This window comes from Girardinichthys multiradiatus, chromosome 1 (assembly GCF_021462225.1).
Source record: "Girardinichthys multiradiatus isolate DD_20200921_A chromosome 1, DD_fGirMul_XY1, whole genome shotgun sequence".
Taxonomy (NCBI): Eukaryota; Metazoa; Chordata; class Actinopteri; order Cyprinodontiformes; family Goodeidae; genus Girardinichthys; species Girardinichthys multiradiatus.
This window is the reverse complement of record NC_061794.1, coordinates 47,806,297-47,829,535: the sequence shown is the minus strand read 5'-3', so window position 1 is coordinate 47,829,535 and position 23,239 is coordinate 47,806,297. Positions and strand designations below refer to the sequence as shown.

At 43.1% G+C, this 23,239-nt stretch overlaps 1 long non-coding RNA gene across 1 annotated transcript; it reads right to left on the bottom strand.

The window, feature by feature from the left end:
- Positions 1-17,702: 17,702 nt before the first annotated feature.
- Positions 17,703-22,757, bottom strand: LOC124875722. The gene is made up of 3 exons (XR_007040107.1): positions 22,364-22,757; positions 18,313-18,352; positions 17,703-18,227 (listed from the first exon to the last, which is right to left on the bottom strand). It is a non-coding gene; the product is annotated as an uncharacterized LOC124875722 (long non-coding RNA).
- Between the last annotated feature and the right edge of the window lie 482 nt (positions 22,758-23,239).

Below are 23,239 nucleotides of genomic sequence, written 5' to 3'. Positions count from 1 at the left end.
TTGTTCTGTCATAACCTGGCAAAAATGTTTGAGCCAGCCGAACTTCTACAAGCTCTAGGCAGTTTATGTGAAATTTGGATTGGACAGGTGTCCAAACCCCCCTTACTACCACACAATCACACAGAGGCCCGCACCGTCTCGTGGAGGCATCTGTGGACACCGCATTGCAAAAGGAAACTCTCCTTATCGGTGAACTCAGCACAACAGGCCAGGCTCCCTCCAAAGGTGGAGAGCCAACATACAAGGAGCAGTTATTGTTAGTTTTCTGTGGCAGTGACGTGTTGTACACAACTGAAGGTAGCAGGTCCACCGCTGAAACTGGCGCATTTTCAGTGGGCCGAGTGGTACCACTGCAATCAGAGATGCCATCACGCTGATCAGTTGTGAGATCGTCTGGAAACGTAGTTTGTGTCCCAACTGAAACTGAGCGAGGCAGCACTGGAACGTGGCAGCTCTGCGCTCTGTTTGTCAGGGAGTATATTTCCAGCCTGAGAAAAGAAAAGAGCTGACTCTGTGACAGCAAGCTTTTTGGGAAGTTCACCGAAAACCCCAGAGCTTGAATGTGTGACAGAGCCAGAGACAGTTGTATTGTAAGCTGTTGTCTGGAGCTTGCATTTAAAGCTCATTTGTCCGGAAAAGTTGAAATGCCTACTTCTCTGAGGGGTATTAGCACTCCCTCCACACATTTTGTGAAGGTGCTAGGCACTAAACACTGACCAAAAGGCAGAACTAGGTACTTGTAGGCTCTGTACTTGAAAGCAAATCTTAGAAACCGATTGTGGTCTAGGTGTATCGCTTTGTGAAAGTAAGCACCTGTCAGGTTGATCGTAGCAAACCAATCGCCCAAGCTGGCAGCATTCAGAAGCTGCTTGAGTGTTAGAATTTTGAACTTGTACATTCTGAGGTTTTTGTCAGGTCCAAATTTTAATCAGATGAAGCTTGTCCCATTTGTTCAGAAAAACAAAATAATGGCTCTGTTTGTCTCCGAAGCGGGAACCGCATGTATACCTCCTTTTGCTAACAGTATTTCTCCCCTCAGAACCTCTGCTGCCTTGGCCTTGACCTCCGTGTTTATCACCCCAATCAAAAGGGGCAGTTACCCATAGCAACTCTTCCATCCGCCCAAGGTTGGAGTGCAAGCTTGCCAGAGGGGGAGATGTGTTGCTAGGCGACAGGCCTAGCAACAGTTGGCAGGAATTTGCGACCCCTGTTAATGTGTGAGACAGGTGTACCCTCATTTGACTGTCACCTCCAGTCTTTTGATTTTAACTTTCATCTGTTGAAAAACAGTCTTTATTGAAACGTTTAAGGGGTTTGTGATGTAACCGGTGGGTTGCCAGTTCGAATCCTGCCTGCTGATGGTGGTCAGAGGGCTCGGTGGCACCGATTGTATGGCAGCCCCACTTGTGTCAGCTGTGGCTACAGTGTATCTTACCACTGTCAGTGTGCAATGAGTGTATGGATGGGTGGGTGACTATAATGTAAAGCACTTTGGAGTCCTCGGACTTGATAAAGCGCTATACAAGTACAAGCCATTTACCATTTATGGGCGGTTTGCGAGTGCCTGAACTGGATTTGGGTCAACTGTCATGTCTGGGGATAATCCAGTGCAGCACCACTTCTTTCTCAGCTTGGACTTCACCTGTATGGTGTCAAGAGATTGCCCAAATTGGCAGTCTGCCGCCACTGGTACATCCAGGTAGATGTCCCTGTCCCTGTACGGGACAGCAGAGAACATCGGACACAGGCGCCTCTGCGTCACCAATGTTTATGCCACCTCTCTGTCCAGGGAGAGCGCTGCATAGCAGGAAACACAGAGGATGAAGTCTTCGATGATCCTGACCTCATTTAGGAGCGGGGTCAGAGGGGTCACTGGCGATGTCTGAGCTTCGAACTCCACCAGGCGCATCGCCTAGTATGTCTGGAGCATGGTGATGGAGCTCAGTGGTCACTTGAGCTCTGTAGATTTTTTCCAGATGAGTGACAGAAAATCTGCAGTATTTGGATGGAAGGGATGTGGGGTCACCCACACCATATTTGTGGGATGAGACCCAATATGCTGCCAGGAACGCTTACATGGTTGGATTATTCACCATTCTGAACACAGTGATGTGGGTAGACAGTGGTTTGTTCCACGATGACATCAGTTTTGAGGCAAAGTCTGGGAACATGGGTAGATGTTTTTTGACCATGGCTGTCTTTTTGGGGAGATAAACCCGGGAAACCACAAAGGTTTCTGAGCAGCAGGGGGTGAGAACCTCTCCACATCCAATGTTCCATCTGCACGTCAGTTCAGAGAGGGAAAAAGCAGGAAGCTGGACCCTACCATAAAACAAAAATGGTTTAAGAGTTGCTTGAGGTGCTCTGAGGTGATGACCTGTCCATCCAGTTCCTGAGATCTCAATCCTACCGAGCATCCATAGGATGTGATGGACAAATAGATCCGATCCACGGAGGCCTAAGCTACGGTCTTAGACGACCGAACGATCTTGCTGCTAACATTTTGATACCCGATATTAGAGCTCATCTTCATGGGTCTGGTGGAGTTCATGCCTTTGTGGGTCCACTATTTGGCAGGTAGTCATAATGGTATGCCTGATCAATGTATGGCAGTGATTGTAACTTACCAAACTTTACTCCTTTAGTTAAAATACATCTGGACTGCAACAAATACAAACATGGGACCACATATAGAACATGAGGAGAATCAGAACAATACCACAAGGCCAGATACCACCAATAAAACCAAAAAATGTCTGTTTATATTATATTTATCACCAAAACGGGATCTTTTGGTTGCAGGTTTGACTTTTTGATTTTTTTTCTCTGTTTTATTTTGTTCCCACCTGCAGGTGTTCACTGCCTCTGCAAACACTCCAGTTATGAGACGATTAAAACTGAATTAGACTTAAAATTCAGCACAAGACAGAAGATGTTTGTGCTGCTAATGAACTTCTTTTTATAAAAGCAGTTCCAGGTACAGTTTGTGTTCTTTACATGAAAGTGCAATTCATTTTGAATGCAGTTACGATGAACTGTGTGTTTCTGTCTGGTTTCTGTCATGACAGACTTTAGGAAACATGGAGACTTTATTCATGATTGTATAGAAGAACAAGAGCTGCATGAAAGAGAGGAGGAGGAGAGTTAGCAGAGTCCAAATGAACTCAATGTTCTCATGATTTTACTGTTTTTCATTTAAGTTCCTGACTGTCATCAGAGGAATGTTTAGTTGTTATCTCTTTGAACTTTGACCTATAAATCACTCCGACAGTAAAATACTTCTGAACTCAGGGGTTGAACCAGTGTTGTCAACATCTCACAGATTATTTTTAACTCTTTATCAGCAGACTGTTTGCTCCCTAGTCTTTAGCTGAAGGTATGAAAGATCCTGCAGAAAACAGTTGTATACTGATAACAGGATTTTATCTCCAACAAAGTGAAGCTGTTACCTTAAAAACACTACATTCAGTAGATAATCAATTGAAGGATGATGCATCACTTAAGTTTTTGCTGTTCTTTACAGGTTCCTAAAGATATTTAGAGGCAGTTCATCTGAATTAGGATGATTTTTTTTGTCCTGGCATGTCTTTTTGTCCAGTTTCTGTAAAAGTTTCAAGCCCATGCTACGTCCTGAGATGTGTTAAATGGTCAGGTAAAAATGCTGATACAGATAAAAACTCCAAAGAATCCCTCAACAGACCTTCAGGAGAAGTTTGAATTGCTTCAGAGAGAACTGCAGTTTGCTAAAACACCAGATATGACCTCTTGCCCACAGAAATATCGTTGATACCTCTGACCCTATGCCGATGGAAAATAACCTATGCTTAAATGTTTTTATAACTCTAGTGTTATGGTGAAAAGAAGTGTTGTCTGAATGCTTCCTGGAGCTATGTGTCAGTTTCTTTTATATGAATGATGTATATTTTACTGATTTAGATGTCAGAAAAGCTTTTAAAGTAATTCTAAAAGGGGATCAATGTGTTAAAATTTTGAAATGTAAACTTATTAGTCATTAGGCTAATTACATGGGACCTTGAATGTGAAGCAGCTTCAGTCTGCAGATCTTCACAGGTCCGTGTTTCATCCACCACTTTACTCTCTGAGCTTAAAGAATGTGATGGAACATATAATGCTTTCCTTTTTTTATTGGCTGACATTTCCCAAAGTCCGCATCTGGTTGGTTGATTAGGTCTTTGCAGTGACTTCTTTACCAGGAGGCTGACAGCTCTTGAGCTAGCTGGGTTCTGAAACACACAGAAAAACAGAACCACAGCACCTGCATGTAGAAGTCCAGTCGGGTCACAACTAATTCTTGCTTTCAGCTTTGTTAATTTGGTTTAATTTTTGTGGGAAATTCCTGCAAAGTTTTGTTATTCGAAAGATGTCAGTGTCACTTTGTGACTTTCTTCGAGAACAATTTTTCTTTTGGGTTCATTTCTGTTGCCAAATGATCCAAACCGGAAAACCATCAAATATGTAACAAATCAAGAGCCTTTCGCTCTGATTGACCTTTCTGGCTGGAACAACCACTACTGTGGTTCTCTCACCAGCTAAGCTCAGAGCGGGATTATGAGAGCTGCATGAGCCAAAGTCCAAGGATGTATTCACACCTGCCACTTTTGGTCTGCTCTAAACGGACCAGAGTTCGTTTCCCCCCTTGGTCCGGTCCTTTTGTGCAGGTGTGAATACACCCCAGGTCAGTGTTGTGAGTGAGCCAGCAGCCTGGTTCTAGACCCTCATAGTAGACACTCTCTTGTCCTGCCCTACTGTTGGTGGGAACTAGCATTTCAGAATGATTTAAAAAATCTTTTCTTTCTCGCCACACTGTCCGCTCTCAAGTTAACATCAGATATTATAAGTTTGGCTGGAAGCTCTTTCTTCAGAGGCCTAGAACACTTTAAAGGCTTAAATATTAATTTGAACATTCATTGCTTATTCAAAAAAATCCCCCTTTTCCTGTTTGCAAATATAGTCCTTGACAGCTTTTAATTTATTAGATTAGCAAATAATTAAAGAATTCATTGTTCACACATTCTCCTTAGATTATTTGGTAAATTATGAGAGAGATTATTTTCTTAGACTAAAAATACCTTATTGCAGCCTAACATCAGTCTGCAACAGAAGGACCCAAATAAATGGACAGTTGAGCCTGAAATCTTTTAATTAGACCAGCATTCTGACTGAAGGTTATATGTTTTGGAGCAGTTCAGCCAGAGTCCAGACTGGAATCTCATAGAGAATCTGTAGAGGGAAATAAAGATTAGGGTGATGGGAAGGAGGCCTGCCAACCTCAAAGACTTGAGCTCATCACCGAAGATAAATCATAGAAATACCAAAGGAAAGATGCAAAACGCTGATAAGCTGAACTTATACAGTGCCTTTTTAGTCATACCAAATACTCAGAAGATTTTTTCCATTGATAATTAAGAAAGGGACTTTTGACAATTTCAATAAAATGTAAATGAAAACTGCAAACTCTTAAGGAATGCACAGGTTCCTATCAGAAACACTTCAACTTCTTGGTTGAAAGAAAACATTTTTAATCTGGCCAGGTGATGAATAATTTTTGGAATGAATTGTAGCACTATCCATTTCTTAGAATATTCAGCTTTTTAAATTCACCAGAGAAACAACATAAACCAAGAATGATTATTATAATTATGATGTGTGCTTTTATGTCATATCTGTAGTGAGTGTCTGCTTGTTCCTGCAGAGTTTAGAAAGGTAAATGGACTGAACTTATATAGCGCTTTTCCAGTCATACAGACCACTCAAAGCGCTTTACAGCCACATTCACCCAATCACACTCATTAACGCTCACACATTCATACACCAATACACAGATCGGTAGGGGGCACATCAACATATGGCAGGAGGAAGCTGGAATCAAATCCACAACCTTCTGATTGCAAGACAACTACTCTTCCTACTGAACCACAGTCGTCTCTTAGCTGCTAAAGATAGTGCACAAGAGCGTGCACATGAAATTTAGATTATGTACCCTTCATAAAGGTCAGAAGGTCATCAGCTCTGCTGGAGTTTTAGCTTTTCTCCAGGAGCCGATTAACTTCTATCCACTGGACAGATTAAAAACAGCCCAGCAGAGCAGATGAAGCCATGAAGACTTTTATTGTGTGTCCTCCAGCATGTAATCAGACTGGAATCTGTAACAGGAAGCAAACACTGCAGCACTGTCTGCTCTGACCCTCTGACTGAATCTTTGTGTTAAATAACTGAAATTAATTCTGATGTAGGCCACATGATGGACATAAACCATGAAATTCCAGGAAAATAGATCAGGAGATAAAAAAAGATAAAGAAATACAAGGATTTAGATGCTGATAAAGGTGACTTAAGCTAGCGTTGTGAAAGAAGAGCTGGAGGTGATGGAGAAGACAGATGACCTCTCTGAGTATTGATCAGGGCGTACATTGACAACCTGATGGATTTCTGGTAGGGGGTGGTCTGGAAGCTTAGAGAGGAGAATCTGTTTTAATAAAGATTTTAAGCTGAAGAGACTGACTGCTTCAGTTTAATAAAAATGGGCCAGAACTCATTCACACAACCCCCATTATTGGTCTGGTCTGAGTCTAAGTTTTGGTGTTAACATGACTGTAATCACCATATATATTATTGGACTGGACATGGCCTCTTAGCTGCTAAAGATAGTGGCGTTCACATGGAATTCAGGTTATGTACCCTTCATAAAGCATATTGTTGATGTTTTGGCCCAACCAGTGAATGGGCATTAGCTGTTTATTGGCCATCAGTAGTGGCCCTGCTTACTAGCCTGCACGCTGTGGGGGAGGACCTGTAGCACAGCAGAGAGCTTGGGGAGGGACCTGTGGTGATGATTTGTGATGATGTTGATAATGGTGATGTGGTGGTGGTGATGGTGGTGGTGGTGGTGGTGGAGATGGTGGTGATGGTGATGATGATGGTGGTGGTGGTGGAGATGATGGTGACGATGATGGTGGAGGTGGTGGTGATAGTGATGATGGTGGAGGTGATGATGGTGATGATGATGATGATGATGGTGGTGGTGGTGGTGGAGATGATGGTGACGATGATGGTGGAGGTGGTGGTGATAGTGATGATGGTGGAGGTGATGTTTGTGGTGGTGGTGATGGTGATGATGGTGATGATGGTGGTGGTGGTGGTGGAGATGATGGTGATGGTGATGATGGTGGTGGTGGTGGTGGTGGAGATGGTGGTGATGGTGATGATGGTGGTGGTGGTGGTGGTGGAGATGGTGGTGATAGTGATGATGGTGGTGGTGGTAGTGGAGATGATGGTGATGGTGATGATGGTGGTGGTGGTGGTGGTGGAGATGGTGGTGATGGTGATGATGGTGGTGGTGGTGATGATGATGATGATGATGATGGTGATGATGATGATGGTGGTGGTGGTGATGATGGTGATGATGATGATGATGGTGGTGGTGGTGATGGTGGTGATGATGATGGTGTTGGTGGTGATGATGATGGTGGAGCTGACGGAGCAGGTTTGTGCTGGGTCCTGGCTGCTTCCAGACCTCCAGGCTCAGAACATGTTTGACCTCTACGCTGCAGTGTGAGTGAGAATTGAACACAGGATTTGTGGTTGATTTATGGGATGCAGACGTGTGTTAGAAGTATGTGACACTCATAATGAGCAGAAGCAAACTTACATGAAACAACATGACATGAAACCATAATTAGATGGTGTTCTGAGGTTAATTATGCTGAATGAATCAGAGATTGGCTGTTTATCCGAACACTTTCTGTCGGTATTCTGTTCTATTGGACCGTTTGTTTGTTTATAAAACGTTCACAGTTTCCTCAATAATAAGAGAATTTATGATTTGCTACAAATGTTGTAGACTGCACAATGTTCATTGAGATGACAAAAATCCCTAGAACTCCATCTCAGACTCTACAGGCCTGTTATTAGGTTGAAGGTCAAAGTTTATGACAGCGCAACTAGAAAAACACTAAACAAATGTGGCTGTTTAGAAGAGTTTAGAAGAAAACAAAATGGCAGCGGGACTTAGGTTTGCATCTAAATGAAGCACAAGACTTCTGAAACATCTGGAGATCTTTGCCCATAAAGCACAGTACCATGTTTGGATGAAACCAAACACAGCAGATCAGTACAAACAGCGACTGTCAAGCACGGTGGTGAAGGGGTGATGATCTGGGCTTATTTTGCAGCCACAGTCCCTGGGCACCTTCAGTCATTGATTGGACCATGAACTTCTCTGTAAACCAAAGCATCTTATAGTTAAGTGCGAGTCCATCTCACAGCTGATCCTTGGTCCAAGCTGGGTCATCAACAGGACAAGCATCCCAGAATGGCTAAAAAATAAGAGTCAAGGTGCCGCAACGGTCCAGTCAAAGTCCAGGTCTCAACCTGATAGAAATGCTGTTGACGGGGCTCAGGTGGCTCGGGTGGTAGGGGTTCCTCTTATAACTGGTGGGATGCCGGTTCGAACCCCCCTCAGTTGTTTTCCTTGGGCAAGACATTTCACCCACCTTGCCTGCTGAAGGTGATCAAAGGGCTCGGTGGTGCCGATTGTATGGCAGCCTCACTTCTGTCACTGCCCCATTCACACACTAACAGTGGTGAATGGGTGGGTGAATAGGTGGATGACTGATTGTAGCGTAAAGCGCTTTGGAGGCCTCGGACCCAATAAAGCGCTATAGAAGTACAGACCATTTACAATTTGTGGGACCTTCAGAGAGCCGAGCAGAAACCTGAATGAACTGAAGCAATGTTGGAAAGAAGAGTGGAGCAAAGTTCCTCCAAAATCAGGACAAGGTCTAATAAAGTCAGAGAGCAAATAACTGCTGAGAATTCTTGATGTTAAAGGAGCTTCTACAAGCTGTTGGACCATGAGGTGCACACCAATCAACATGTGGCTTTGCACTGCAAAACCTCCTGCTGCAGGTGGATCATTTCAAATGATCTTTTATGTGACTTCCAGGAATGATCCATTTGTGAAAGCAGCTGTTTACTGGTGTTTGTCTTCATTAGTTTGTTTCATGTAAATCCAGCAGAGCTGGGTTGTCTGAGGCTGTTTTATCAACAGCAACAACATAAGTGACCATTCACACCCATCTCCTGCAGCTCTCAGCTAATGTCCTGTAGATGTTAAGAACCTGAGATCATTTTCAGATCCTTTGAGAAGACAACCCCATCTGCTGGGTTTGGAGGTGTAGACGTGACACTCAGGAGAATCAGTCCCGTTTGACAAGGACACATCCAGGAAGCACGTTGGAAGCGAGTGTTGTCAGCTGCAGATACCAGCTGTCGCTCTACAATGTCGATTTAAAAATACATTCACCCATCTGATGCGATGAAGACGCAGGTGATGGAGGCTTCCAGTCAACCCTTTGACCTTCTGCTGATAAAATGTTTGGTTTGTTGCACAGAGTAACTCCAGCTGTTCATGAAGCTAATGAGAAACAGAAGATATCAGGAATGTGATTTAGTGTAGAAGGGACAGGAATTTGGTAAAATATGAGGGAGAAAAGCAGAAGCTGAGAGGAGAAAGTCTGAAGAGAAGCACTGAGGAAAATCAGTTGAGATAAAACTAAGAAAGATGAGATGAACTGAAGAGGAGGTGATGAGGTCAATCTGTGTGATGGGTTTGAATATGCTAAACATGGTAACAGGTCTAGGAGGGAAACCCAGACTTTCCTCCTTCCAGTGACACGTTCTAATTCCTCCAGGACGAACCCTATGTGTTCACAGGCCAGAAGGTTAATTTAATCTCCCCACTGAGGTCTAGGTGTGGTCTAGGTGTGTTTGTGGGCCTCCTTCCAGAGCAGTGTATGCAGAAAATCTCCAAAAAGAGGTTTCTTAACAAAACCCTTGAACCAATTGAGCGTCAGTATGGAGGAAGCTACTTCCAGACCCTTGGATCCAGGATCTGGTTCTTTTGGCCATGATGGGTTTTCCATGACCATGGATGAGGGTTGGAATGTCAATGGAGCACTAAATCCAGAGCTTCACCTTCAATGAGCAACAGCCTCATTACTGAAACCTGCTCCATCCATGACTCAGTAACAGGACACCAGGATACTTGAACTTGTCAGCTTGCGTCAGACACTGAGACAGAAAGAACGTTTAATCCCATCTGCTGCACACTTGAACCTATGCACTCCAGCCATGAAGGTCATGGCTTAAACATGCCAGCAGCACAGCATCATATGCAACAGGCAAAGATAAGATCCTGAGGTTCCCAAAATGCCATGAAATCCTGTTCATCAACAGGCCCTACATGATCAGAGACACGAGGAAACCCTGGAGACTCAAGATAGACTGTGTGGACTTTCATAATCAATCAAAGTGAACAGGTGAAGGACAGAAGATGTATTTTAGGACAGTCTTGTCTTTAAGGGTCTTACACAGGAGCATCTTTAGCTGATCATTTGCTGTATGACAGGTTTCTAAAGAAAGCGGTAATATAATCGTTTGCTGACTCTAAGGTCTAGTTTCAGTTGTTCCTGAATGTTCTCCAGACCTTTGGTGAGCACCATCGAGTGTTTGAGACATCAGGAGATGCAGGAGAGTGTGGGCATGAGATGAAAGTAATCAGGTGTCGAGATGAGAGCTGTAGAAAGATTTGCGCTCAGAGCTATTGATGACCTCTGACACTGAACTCTCCCACAGCAGCTCTCACCGCTGCATCCTCACCTCCAGTTACCCACTCACCATGAATTAAAGACCAACTGCACATCTCTGTTGCTATGGTTACCATCATACCTCCCTGCTCAGGTCTGCCTCCACCGCTGTCATCTCCAGAGGACGGATGGTTCTGATCGTGATCAGTTTGCTGTTATAGTCTCAGGAGCTCTTCTGCTGAGACCGTTGGCTGTTGCTTGGTAACGGCTAATTTATAGCCAGCTGATGACGGCTGTGTTTGTGGTCCTTCTTTATAGTTAAAGCTGCTGTAGGCCACTTCTGGTCAGCAAAGTTTAATAAGTACAACAACAACCATTTTCAAGTGGCTTTATTTCTAATCCAGAACATGTTCTGTTACTCCCCTACTTTAACTGGATCAGTAGTGTTGAAGAACCCCAGAACGTTTACCGGAAGATCATATGAGCTGTTTGGTCCACTGGACTGGACTCAGAAATGGCTCCTTTACTGTGACCACAATTCAAACTCGGACACTTGAAATGTTTTAGTCTACAAAGTTTCATGTTGAAATGAAGCAAATGTTTTCTTCTTCTTCTATTTAAACTCCCGTCCATCTGCTGGTCCATTAAATCAGTCTGTCCATCACTCCATCGCTTCTCACCCATCTGTCCATCCCTCCATTCATCCATCAGCTGCTGGTTACCCACTCTGCCTCCTTTATGGTATTAATGGCCGTCTCCCCCTCGTTTCTCATGTCTGTCCAGTGTGTGTGTGTGTGTGTGTGTGTGTGTGTGTGTGGTCTGACTGATGGCTGGTGTGTGTCAGGGCATGACAGGGTCTTTAAATACGGGAGGCAAAGGGAGAAGAAAAGGAGCGACCCAGCCAAGACGAATAGAGGCCGAGGCCACAGAGCATGCTCAGATTTATGGGGCGGGGGGGTTGATGGTTAGCCTAATTTGCAGCTTACTGAATAGAAACAAGCTTCCTCTGACGGATGGGTTGGGGGTCATGAGTCAACATCACTGATGTTTCCACATCCGGGCAGATTCTTTAGGAGACAACAAACCTCCTCCAAGGTTGTGAACTTATTTAAATCCCTAAGAGTTGGTTTATATCCAGAGGCAGTGAGGAGAGCAAACAAAGCTCTAATCACAGGAGGAGGATGGATAAGAATTTGAATTTGTTTTTTATTTGCTGTAATCCAGAATCATCAGAAATGTGCTTAGAATAAGCACAATAATTTGTTTGATTTGATTATATATTCCCATGTGACATTAGCTGGAACTGTTTGTCTGGTGCCTGGAGACCCAGTCCTGGTGACATCTGTGACCCGGTGCTGGATGACTTACCTGAGTTTCTGAGATGCTCTAATAACTTACATACAGGTGTGTTACAACCACTGGAGGAAAGATTTATTCCAGATCATTGTTGGGACCACGCAGACCGTTCATCATGAATACCAGATCAACCGCTGATACTGGTGCCTGTCAGTGTGAATGACCTTTGATCCGGAAATCATTTCCAGTTCTGGATTACTGCAGGGATTGTTGATGTAATTATTACCAGAACATGGTGGACTACTGTGGAAACGTCTACAGGGACTAGACAGTTGGGACCATTACTGGGACATTTAGATAAGTGCTGATCTTATCTGGAGAGTAATTTGTGGTAGAACTCAGGGAGCCATCCGGTTCTTGTTATGATTTGGGGTTGTTTGGGTTTGGGTTTTTTCTTTATATGTTATTTAACAGTTGAAGTTTTAAATCATGTTTCTGTTTATTTTTGTGATCATGTTTTAGTCTTGTTCATGTTTTGTCAAGTTTGGTTTTTGGATCTGGTTATGCTTTTGCTTCATGTTTTTCTAGTTTGTGTTCAAGAGTCTCTGTTTTTGCCGCAGCCACGTTTTGTTCTGTCAATTAAATTTATTCAGTTCACCTGCTCCAAGTTAATCTGTCTCCTTGGTCCACCTGGTTTTCACTCCATATATACACACCTGTTCAGTTAGTCATCGTGGAAACCTTTTTCTAAGATCATGTCTTGTTTTTTGCTCCTGCCATGCCTATCTCGCCTGCCCGTTTGTTGTTTTGTTTCTGCCTCCTGCTGAGTGTGAATTTGTGTTATTAAACCTTTGCACTTACCATCACGCTGCCTGCTCGTCTGCATTCTGGGGTCCTATATCTCGCAAGCCATAACAGTTAGTTTGTATTCAAGAGTCTGTTTTGCTGCAGCCACGTTTTGTTCTGTCTGTCAATTATCTTTATTCGGTTCACCTGCTCTAAGCTAATCTGTCTCCTTGCTCCACCTGGTTCACGCTCCATAAATACACACCTGTTCAGTTACACATCGCGGAAACATTTTCAATTATGCTCATGTCTTGTTTTTTCGGATCATGCCATGCCTGTCTCGCCCGCCCATTTATTGTTTTGTTCCTGGCTCCTCTGTGAGTCAGTTTTTGTTTTTTATTCATTAAATACTTTTTTCACTTACCATCATGCTGCCTGATAGTCTGCATTCTGGGGTCCTCCATTTCGCAAGCCCTGACAGTTCTTGGTTGGAGGTTCGGGGACATGGATCTGGGTGCAGTTTCAATCACAGGAGCAGCAAGCTTGTTCATCAGCATTGTACAATGACTGCAGACCTCCCTACCCAGTATCTTCAGACTGTGGGCAAAAAAAGTGACAATCTGTAGGGGAAGTAGATCTATCAGAGGCAAATATTACAACCTTAGTGTTAAATACAACCATTTCCTGCTCCTAATTGCCATTTAAATGAGCCTAGAGATCCTAACGAGGCTCGTTAATCACAGCCTCCTGTCTGGGAATCAGCATTTTTTCCAGGTTTTTTTCTTCAGTGTGAAATGAAAGAACAGATTGATTCCCACATTCTAACTTTTAATCAATGTTTTCCATCAGTATTACACTAATTAACTGACAAAATGTGTGTTTTGTCAGGCAGAAGGGATGTACAGTCCGTCCAGCTGGTTTAAGCTACAGTCTTCCTGCTCTGTTCACAGTACCTGGTCAGTGCAGCTAGCATGCTAATAACCATTTCACCTGAGAGCTCTGATTAGCATGCATCAAGCCCCAAGTTTAATTCTGCCTGCTTAGCTGATGCTAAGTTGGTTACTTTCATGTATTGTTTTCTTTTTGGTTTGTTATCAGCTGGTCAGAAATGATGCAATTGTAAGATTTTGACCAGATCAGTTGCAGTACTTTTCTTTTTCTCTTTTTCTCACTGGTTATTGTGATGCTTCCAGCCTCTCTTTGACCTTTAATCTGTTGGACACTGATCTGTGTTGGGTGGGTATCTCCAGCAGTCGGACTCCATCCAGCAGGTTGAATATATTATCAGCGTTCTAACACATCCATAACACTCAGCCTTTGTGATATGAATATTGCACACACTGCTACTGCTATGATGGTGTATCTGCAGTATGATGAGCAGCCCTGCTGTGGTGGGAGAGGAGCTGTGAATGGTTTGGTGCAGGTAGATGTTGGGGATGCAACTAAAGTAGGGTGCAAAAGTGCAACCAGTCGGTCTGCAGCCCTGTAAAACTGTTTATTCTCAACCTTATGGCTCAAAACATTCACAGTTTTTATAATAAAACCAGTTTTATGTAGCAAATATATTTTATTCATACTAATGTTTCCAAAACAAAGATTAATGTAAGCAAGAATACACAGAACCACAGATTAAAGGCTAGAACAACAGAATTAAAACCTTAATGTTCTGACAGCCAAGGGTCACTTGGCCTACAGTGGGACAGACATAATGGAAACTGTTACATGGTTGGTCTCATTAAGAGAAGGGAGAACAAGCTGGACCACAAACGAACCCTTTGAGCAGGGAAGAAGCAAATATTGATTCTAACCGGGTCGGTATGCCCATTTTGGACCCATGTCTTAGCGCTTCATCTCTTCTTACTTCCATTCTGTTCCAGTTTATAAACCATGTTACCTTTTATTTTTCATTGTACTCGAGTATTTTCACAAATTGCTCATAAAAATCAAACATGAAACATCCATATTTAATTTTTTGTTGTAAAAACGTTGTGTTAAAACTAGTTGTTATTTATGTTGGTTCTGATCCAAGTGTTGCTGTTGCAGATATTATTTATTGGATTCATTTATGAGGCTACGCCTTGATTCTAGATAATTACTGGAAATCCTCAGTTGTCAAAGGAGCAGGTCCGATTTGACTCATGGTGGGAATCGTTCGTTGGACTTGGCACCATTTAAGACCCAAAGAAGTCAGGATCTCAACAGCAAAAACCACAAAGGTATGAAATGTTGAAATATCCGTGACTCTAAAACATTTACGTTGTTCTGGGTTTTCTAACTGAGCCATTTTACCTCAACAAGCAGCTTTTAGACCCAAATACATGGAGGAAAACCCAAAGGTTCAATATGGCTTCTTTAAATTCTGTTAGTCAGCATATTAGGATTTGATTTAATTGTTTCTTAAGAAAATCAATAAAACTAATGTGACAATTACTCCTGGTTTGCATTTATATGGTTGGATGCTGGGCCCTAAATCCGGATAATTAGCATCACAGCAGCTTGATTGATTAAAGCTGGAAGAGGGAGTTTCTACTGAAAGCAGGAGAAGCTGCTCTGGGGAACATGCAGTCACCCAGGTTGTGGCTCACATTAAGTTGTTTTCTGGAGAGAGTAAAATCTTGAAAACTGATAAAGTAGATCATTATTCTTCAGCTTTCTTCTCAGTACTCTACCTGAAAACCAGGATAGTCAATGTAATCCAGGAGCTCCATGGACTGAAACAGACAGTGCCGGAATTTTAACTACAGCCTGCAGGGCAGGTGGCCTCCACAGCACACGGTCATTTGTCTCCTAGTCGATGGTATTGACAAGACAAGGTCCTGCTGGGAGCCTAAAGAGAAAATCAACAGTCCACAGTAAACAGGATTTATGTCCAAAGTGTTTTCTAAGTCAACTGAAAAGCTGCAGTATCGAATGTGGAGCTGCTCTCTGATTTATTCTCTTTAAGTTGACCACAATTACTTTCCTTCCCTTATTTGTTTTTAACACATCTTCTGTATATTTTTCAGTGTTTGGGTCTTTGGTTCTTGATCTCTGCTGAACACGGAGAGTGGGGTTGTTCCCACAGTTCTGGTGGTTCTGATAGTTTTGGAAGTGGAAGTTCAGTCAGTTACCATTCAGAAAATATATGATGCAAAGAGCTATGAGCTATACATGAGATTTAATTCACAATGTTCAGTTAACCCACACATTAGATGGTAGTTGATTTAAACTGCTGCTCCTTGTGACGTCTAACTCTGGGTCAGGATCAGGGTCAAGGTCAACTCACCAGCTGATGTTGAGACAACCCAGTTCCAGTTATTAATCCAGTGGTCAGAAATACCAGTCAGGTATCTGATGGATGTTCACAAACACAGCTGATCATACAAAAACATCATTTTGCAACAAAGTGAGACGAAGCTGTGTGATGATGTTGTGTAGATGAACTGTGTCTGGTCCTCCAGAATTACTGTCCTGCAGCTGCTCCAACACATGAATCCAATGTCTGAATTCTCCCATCAGCATTCAGCTCTGCAGAGGCCTGGTAACAAGCCTTTCCTCTGATTCAGGTGTGTTGGAGAAGGTAAGTGTCATGTTCAGTGTGTGTTGAGGACCCGAATGGCAACAGGGCAGAAGCAGACACATAATCATATTTAATGATGAAGCTGAAAAAACTCAGAACTGTGAAGATGTGATTGTGGCGTGCAAACCAGGAGAGAACAATCACCAAAACGCAGAGCAGCTGGCGAAAAACAGGAGAAACACTGAGGATCCAACTAACCAAAAGCTAAGGATTAATACCATCAAAAGAGTGTAAACTAGAGGACAGCTACTATCAACACAAAGGAATGCACTAATATGAACCCTAATAACACTACAATGATCTAAAGACAAACACAAGTAAGAACAAAAACACAAACAGTTTTGGATCATGACAGGATGCATGTAAAAGCTGCAGGATAGTAGCTCTCCGGGACTGTACTTGGGCTACACTCAGACCCAGAAAACTACAGAAAGAGGATGAAACCCACTGGAAGAGATGGTTTTAGCTCTGATGAGCATGCTTTCTGTGGAAAAAAACAACCCGGTTCTTTGCTTCTACAGAACCATGGAGGAGCTGGCTACAGACCCGCTCCAAGATCGACAAGAACTGAACTGGTGTGTTTTGGATCTCAGGTACTTTTATCCTCTTGTTAGATAGTTAGCCCAGTAACCCAATCTGTTCTTTAGTAGTTGTTGCCTCCTCCTTTCTGTGGCCAGTCTCTGATCTCACTGATGGTCAACTGAGGGTCAGTTCGATGACCAAGAACATGTTGTCTGAGGTGCTGTTTTTATATGTTCTGTTATATTGGTAACATACTGGATCTAGTTACAGTTACCAGAACCTATAAAATAATAAGAGCTCAGACATTTCTGAAATACCCAAACAGCACAGATAATGTTGGGTTTTTCCATCTCTAACAGTGTTAGAGCTGAGGTACTGCTGAATAAATACCAGTAGATCTGTTGATGATTTAACTTCCATCCTTTCTCCTGCATGGCTGTAACAGCTGGCCGACTGCTTTCCCAGGGTGATTTACTGTTTGAAGACCCTCAGGGGAGGCGTTTGCATGTGTCGGAGTCATTCAAAGACATTTCCAGATGGGATATACCCACACCGACAGCTCCGTGCTTGTATAGTGTTTCGAACGTAAGTGGAGCTACAGGTCAAGCAGCAATGTAGTGTGTAGATTCATTTTGAACAGTGTTTCTTCTTCCACAGTGTAAATCTTTAAAGCTAGAACTGAATTTTACATTTAAGTTAGTATCAGATCTGTTCATTGAGGCGATACCAAAAAGGGGGTTTTACAGAGAGTACTGTCCAGTTAAATCCAGTTAGGATCCAAATTAGTTTAAAGGCCAGGCAAGTTTATTTAAAGTACATTTCAGTAGCAAGACAATTCAAAGTGCTGTACATGAAAAAACAAAAAGAGATAAATAGGAAAATTACATTACAGTGGCATAAGGAAATTAAATTATTAACAAAGAATTAAAAATAAAAAATATGAATATTTAAAATGATAAGATGATAATAAAAAGGATAAAAATGAAAAATTAATGATAAAATAATTGATAAGAAATGAAAGGAAATCCTTTTCCTCTTTGTTCCATTAATTCCAGCAAACATCTGAAGTACTGATCCGTCTGACCACAGTCTCCTGTGTGTGACGGTCCATCCCAGATTCCTCCAGAAGCAGAGAGGTGGTCATCACCAGTGAAGGTTGGCATCAGGCTTCTGATCTGCACAGCTGAGCTTGTGAATCTCTCTGTGTTGTGGAGCTGGACAGAGGTTTCCCACAGTGATTCCTGCTCCATGTGGTTCCATCAGCTGTTGATGGATGATGGTTCAGGATTCAGTTCAGTCTGAGGCATCAGGGACCACGGCTGTGCAGGGTCGGTCTGCTTACTAAAATTCCTTCAGGTTTCTGCAGTTCGAGGTGGAGGTTCTGGTCTGATATGGTGAAAACCTAATCGTCCATCTACGTCTCAGCCCTCATCCCGGGTCATAAGAGTTCAGTCGCTCTGGAAAGAACCGAGTTTGGTTACTAGGAGGAATATGCAAATATCTTTGAGAAATGTTTTGTCTATTCATTGATTTTTCTCACACATTTTTTCTCAAGTTGGAGATCAGCTGAACCTCTTTGCTTCTGCAGAAAAAGGAATCACAGGTTTTCACTTTCCTCCACTCTAGTCAGCAAATAAAACTGAAAACTCAGCATTCTTCTGCAAGTCATGATTATTCCAATTACATGTTACCCGACATCTTCACTGAATCAAAAACAAAAAGAATCTCTTTGGTCCATGAAGCCATTGTCTTGTTTTCTGCTAAAACACCCTGAGGTGAGAGGTCAAGGAGAACTTGACTTGGATAGTTTCCTTCTGAAGTTTCTCTGAGTCTCTGCAGGACTGAGTTGACTAAACGTGTCTCAAACGGCCTCCGCCTTCGTCTGGTCTCTACAAACCAGCAGCTGTTTCATGTTCCTGACAGAGCTGAGACCCAGGAATGTTTTCACAGCTCTGAGATCCTTCGCTTGGAAATATTTCAGCCATCAGCATCTCATTCTAAACAGTCAGGAGTCTTGAGGAATCCTGCAGCCAACAAACATTTAGAAGAGAAACTACCAGAGAACAGATATAGCTGAACATTAAATGCTCAATGAGACACATCTGGCCACTAATTCCAACCAGTCAAACCCAGATGACATCTATTAAAAGAGCTCAGTGTCCAGTTCTGCTCCAACAAAACATCTTTATGTCTGTAGCCAACATCCCACATTTTAGGTCAACACCGAAGTACAGAGGTTTTCAGAAGATTTAGATAATTTGATATGGCTTTAAAGAAAACTGGAAACTCTTGAGTGGGCCGTTTATTTTGGTGTTCTGACAGCCGACTTTTATGCCTGTAAGTCACGGTGCTACAGATGTAAACAGGTCCGGGAGGGAAATCTATCACACTTCCCAGTAAAACTCTACAGTTCCTCCTGGGGAATCCCAAGTCCTTCCACAAAACAAATAGGATAGTCACTACAGGGATGGTTCTGGTTCTGCTCTGGGTCTCCTTTCAGTGGGTTTGTTCAGCCACTTGTATCCACACTCATGTTTTTTCTGCCAGGACCCACATCTGTTCTCCTGAAGGCATGGTGTCTGGCCCAACCCAGAGGAAGCTTTCCATCTTTTTCTGGTTCAGAACCTTTTCCTCAGATTGTGAGAACTGGCTCTTTTATGACCCAAGTATACAATCTCAATATACAGCGGTTGGACAACTGAAACTGAAACACCTGGTTTTAGACCACAATAATTTATTAGTATGGTGTAGGGCCTCCTTTTGCGGCCAATACAGCGTCAATTCGTCTTGGTAATGACATATACAAGTCCTGCACAGTGGTCAGAGGGATTTTAAGCCATTCTTCTTGCAGGATAGTGGCCAGGTCACTACGTGATACTGGTGGAGGAAAACGTTTCCTGACTCTCTCCTCCAAAACACCCCAAAGTGGCTCAATAATATTTAGATCTGGTGACTGTGCAGGCCATGGGAGATGTTCAACTTCACTTTCATGTTCATCAAACCAATCTTTCACCAGTCTTGCTGTGTGTATTGGTGCATTGTCATCCTGATACACGGCACCGCCTTCAGGATACAATGTTTGAACCATTGGATGCACATGGTCCTCAAGAATGGTTCGGTAGTCCTTGGCAGTGACGCGCCCATCTAGCACAAGTATTGGGCCAAGGGAATGCCATGATATGGCAGCCCAAACCATCACTGATCCACCCCCATGCTTCACTCTGGGCATGCAACAGTCTGGGTGGTACGCTTCTTTGGGGCTTCTCCACACCGTAACTCTCCTGGATGTGGTGAAAACCGTAAAGGTGGACTCATCAGAGAACAATACATGTTTCACATTGTCCACAGCCCAAGATTTGCGCTCCTTGCACCGTTGAAATCGACGTTTGGCATTGGCATGAGTGACCAAAGGTTTGGCTATAGCAGCTCGGCCGTGTATATTGACCCTGTGGAGCTCCTGACGGACAGTTCTGGTGGAAACAGGAGAGTTGAGGTGAACATTTAATTCTGCCGTGATTTGGGCAGCCGTGGTTTTATGTTTTTTGGATACAATCCGGGTTAGCACCCGAACATCCCTTTCAGACAGCTTCCTCTTGCGTCCACAGTTAATCCTGTTGGATGTGGTTCGTCCTTCTTGGTGGTATGCTGACATTACCCTGGATACCGTGGCTCTTGATACATCACAAAGACTTGCTGTCTTGGTCACAGATGCGCCAGCAAGACGTGCACCAACAATTTGTCCTCTTTTGAACTCTGGTATGTCACCCATAATGTTGTGTGCATTTCAATATTTTGAGAAAAACTGTGCTCTTACCCTGCTAATTGAACCTTCACACTCTGCTCTTACTGGTGCAATGTGCAATCAATGAAGACTGGTTACCAGGCTGGTCCAATTTAGCCATGAAACCTCCCACACTAAAATAACAGGTGTTTCTGTTTCATTGTCCAACCCCTGTATTTGGTTTGTATCTGGAGGCATGATAAACAAGGTTACATTTAGAATCTGTTTATTGTTCAACCTCTGAGCGTCTATAAAACCGCAGGATAAAAACAATGAACTTTACAGCAATCCCCCTCATAATCCAACAGTAGGAGTTATTTTAACCTGTCCAACTCCAAAACCCAAGGCTAAGCTGCAGTCTGTCTTCTCATGTATAATCGGCAGACCAGACAGTTCATAAGCAGCAGAAGTTGATGTATTTATGGGAAAATAAAAGCCAGTGTAACAATAATCAAACCACACAGAGGAACTGGTGACATACATACATTACTTCTTTCATCAGTCGATTCTGAGTCAGAAAATGACCGAATGAACTCTGATGGAGTCCTCCTAACAAACAGGAGCACAGAGACCCGAGGAAAAGGGGTTTTACCCAACAAACAAACTCATCGGCCTTTGTTAACGGCCCCCTACCCCAACCTGGCACCCTACCAGGTTCGGCCCGTGTCAACCATCACAACCCAAAACAATCTAGAGACTTCAGCATCTCAGTGAGAATCCCATCCAGCCGTGTTAGGGTTAGGGGTTAGGGTACCTCCAGGTACTGACCAAGCGACAGAAATATTTGAGTCAGCTGAACTTTGTATTTTTACTTTTTTAGCACAGCTCCACCTACCTCTAACCTACAGCAGGCATCAGTACAGTTTTAGGTTGTTTTCAAACTTAATAGTCCGGTAGAATCTGTAATCTGTTACATCAGTTTGTTAAACGAACCGGACCTTCTGAATCACGTGTTCCCCTTTTCACCTGAGGCGGTTCTGAGAGTAAGAATGGCGCGTTTTGTAGTTCTTCATATCAAGGGAACTGCTATTTCCTTTCAGCAGGTCGTGTATTTTCACATATTGTTGAATCAGAATCAGCTTTAATGGCCAAGTTTGTATTCACAACCAAATAATTTCACTTTGGTTTCAATCACTCACAGCAAACAGACATTAAATTAATAAGACAAGACATTCCCACTGCCTCAGTTTTCCTGCTGAGTAGCTTGAAAACTGTTCTTGTGAGTACGTACCAGAAGTTCTGATAAACTTCCATCCAATCAAAACTTTTAGCTCACCCTCTGGCTGTGTTTACCCACAGTGCCCTGCATTGTAGTTTGTTTCCTGCATTTGGTTCACTCGAAGCGGACCGACACCCATTTGTTAAGTGGACCAGAATTTGCTTTCTCACACCTCCCCAACTTAACTGGACCTTTCAAATAAACCAGCCAGAGTTCTAACTGTGACCTTCATTGTGCCGTCTCAGAAATCCATCACTGGAGGATGTTATTCAGACTTAAATCTTTGTATTGCCCCTTAATCCTCCATAAATACATCAAGACTAGATGAGTCATAACTTCTGATCAGAAAGAAGTCCCCTGGTGGCTTTGAGCCTGCAGAGAACTACTCCGAATATTCCAGCAAGATGCAGAAAAGTCGATTTTTGTGTAGTTTTAGTATTTTTAAATGCCAGTTGCTCTGCTTTAAACTCTGCTGCCTGCTGGTTCTGAACCTGTGACAGCAGCAGTTTCTACCTCCTGAACTCTCAGGCTTGTCTCTGTGACATTTAGAAACACATTTACAGCCTAATTTAATTCAGTGGATTCAGACTCACTGTTCAACATGTCTGGGTGGTGCTTCATGGTGCTTCAGCAGAGAAGGGCACAAGTAGACCTCTTGTTCAGCTGAAACTCGGCACCCGTCTCCTCCCCCTCTCCCTCCATCCTCCCCTCTGTTCGCTCCATTTAACTAAACCCACCAGCTACATGAATACCCACGAACAACCAGGAACTCTGCCAGCAGCTCCATTACTATCTGCACTCCACCTCCTCTTCATCCCGCTCTGTTCTCTCGCCATTTTTTCCCCTGCTCCTCTTCTCCCTGTCCAGATCTCTCCCAGCCGGTGCAGTTCATGGGCCAAAACTACGAGCTATGCTGAATTCTGCAGAAACCAGCACATGTGATTGCAGCAGCAAGTTGATCCATGTGCTTTTATGTTCCTGCTGATGGTTAGAGAGGTGCACTCCTGGAGTAAAGAGGTGACTCACTGCACAGATCACAGTTTTCAGGTCTACTGCTTGTTTTTTCAGAGACACAGTGTGACGCAGTGCTCTGGTTTCTGTTACAGATCCTGGTTCTGTTCTGAGTGTAGGTACGAGTTTCTGTCTGCTGGAAGTATGAAAATTAGATCTCATTTCTGAGCAGTCCTGTCAGTACTGGCTAATTAAACAGCCAACCGGAGATGACATGGAGTCATGTTGGTTTTTCAAACATCTCATGAAGTAAACTTAAATAAAGTTAAATTAATTGTTAGGCTGTCTCCAAACATGTTGAAAAGCAGAAATCATGGAGGATTGAGCGTTCTCTGCTGAGGACTTCCTCAGATTGGAGCTTTAAATGAATAAAATAGCTTAGATGGAAAACTGAATACAGTTAATATTAAATGGATAGTTACGGTGGGCTCTGTTGGAACCTTATGAGCAGTCAATAA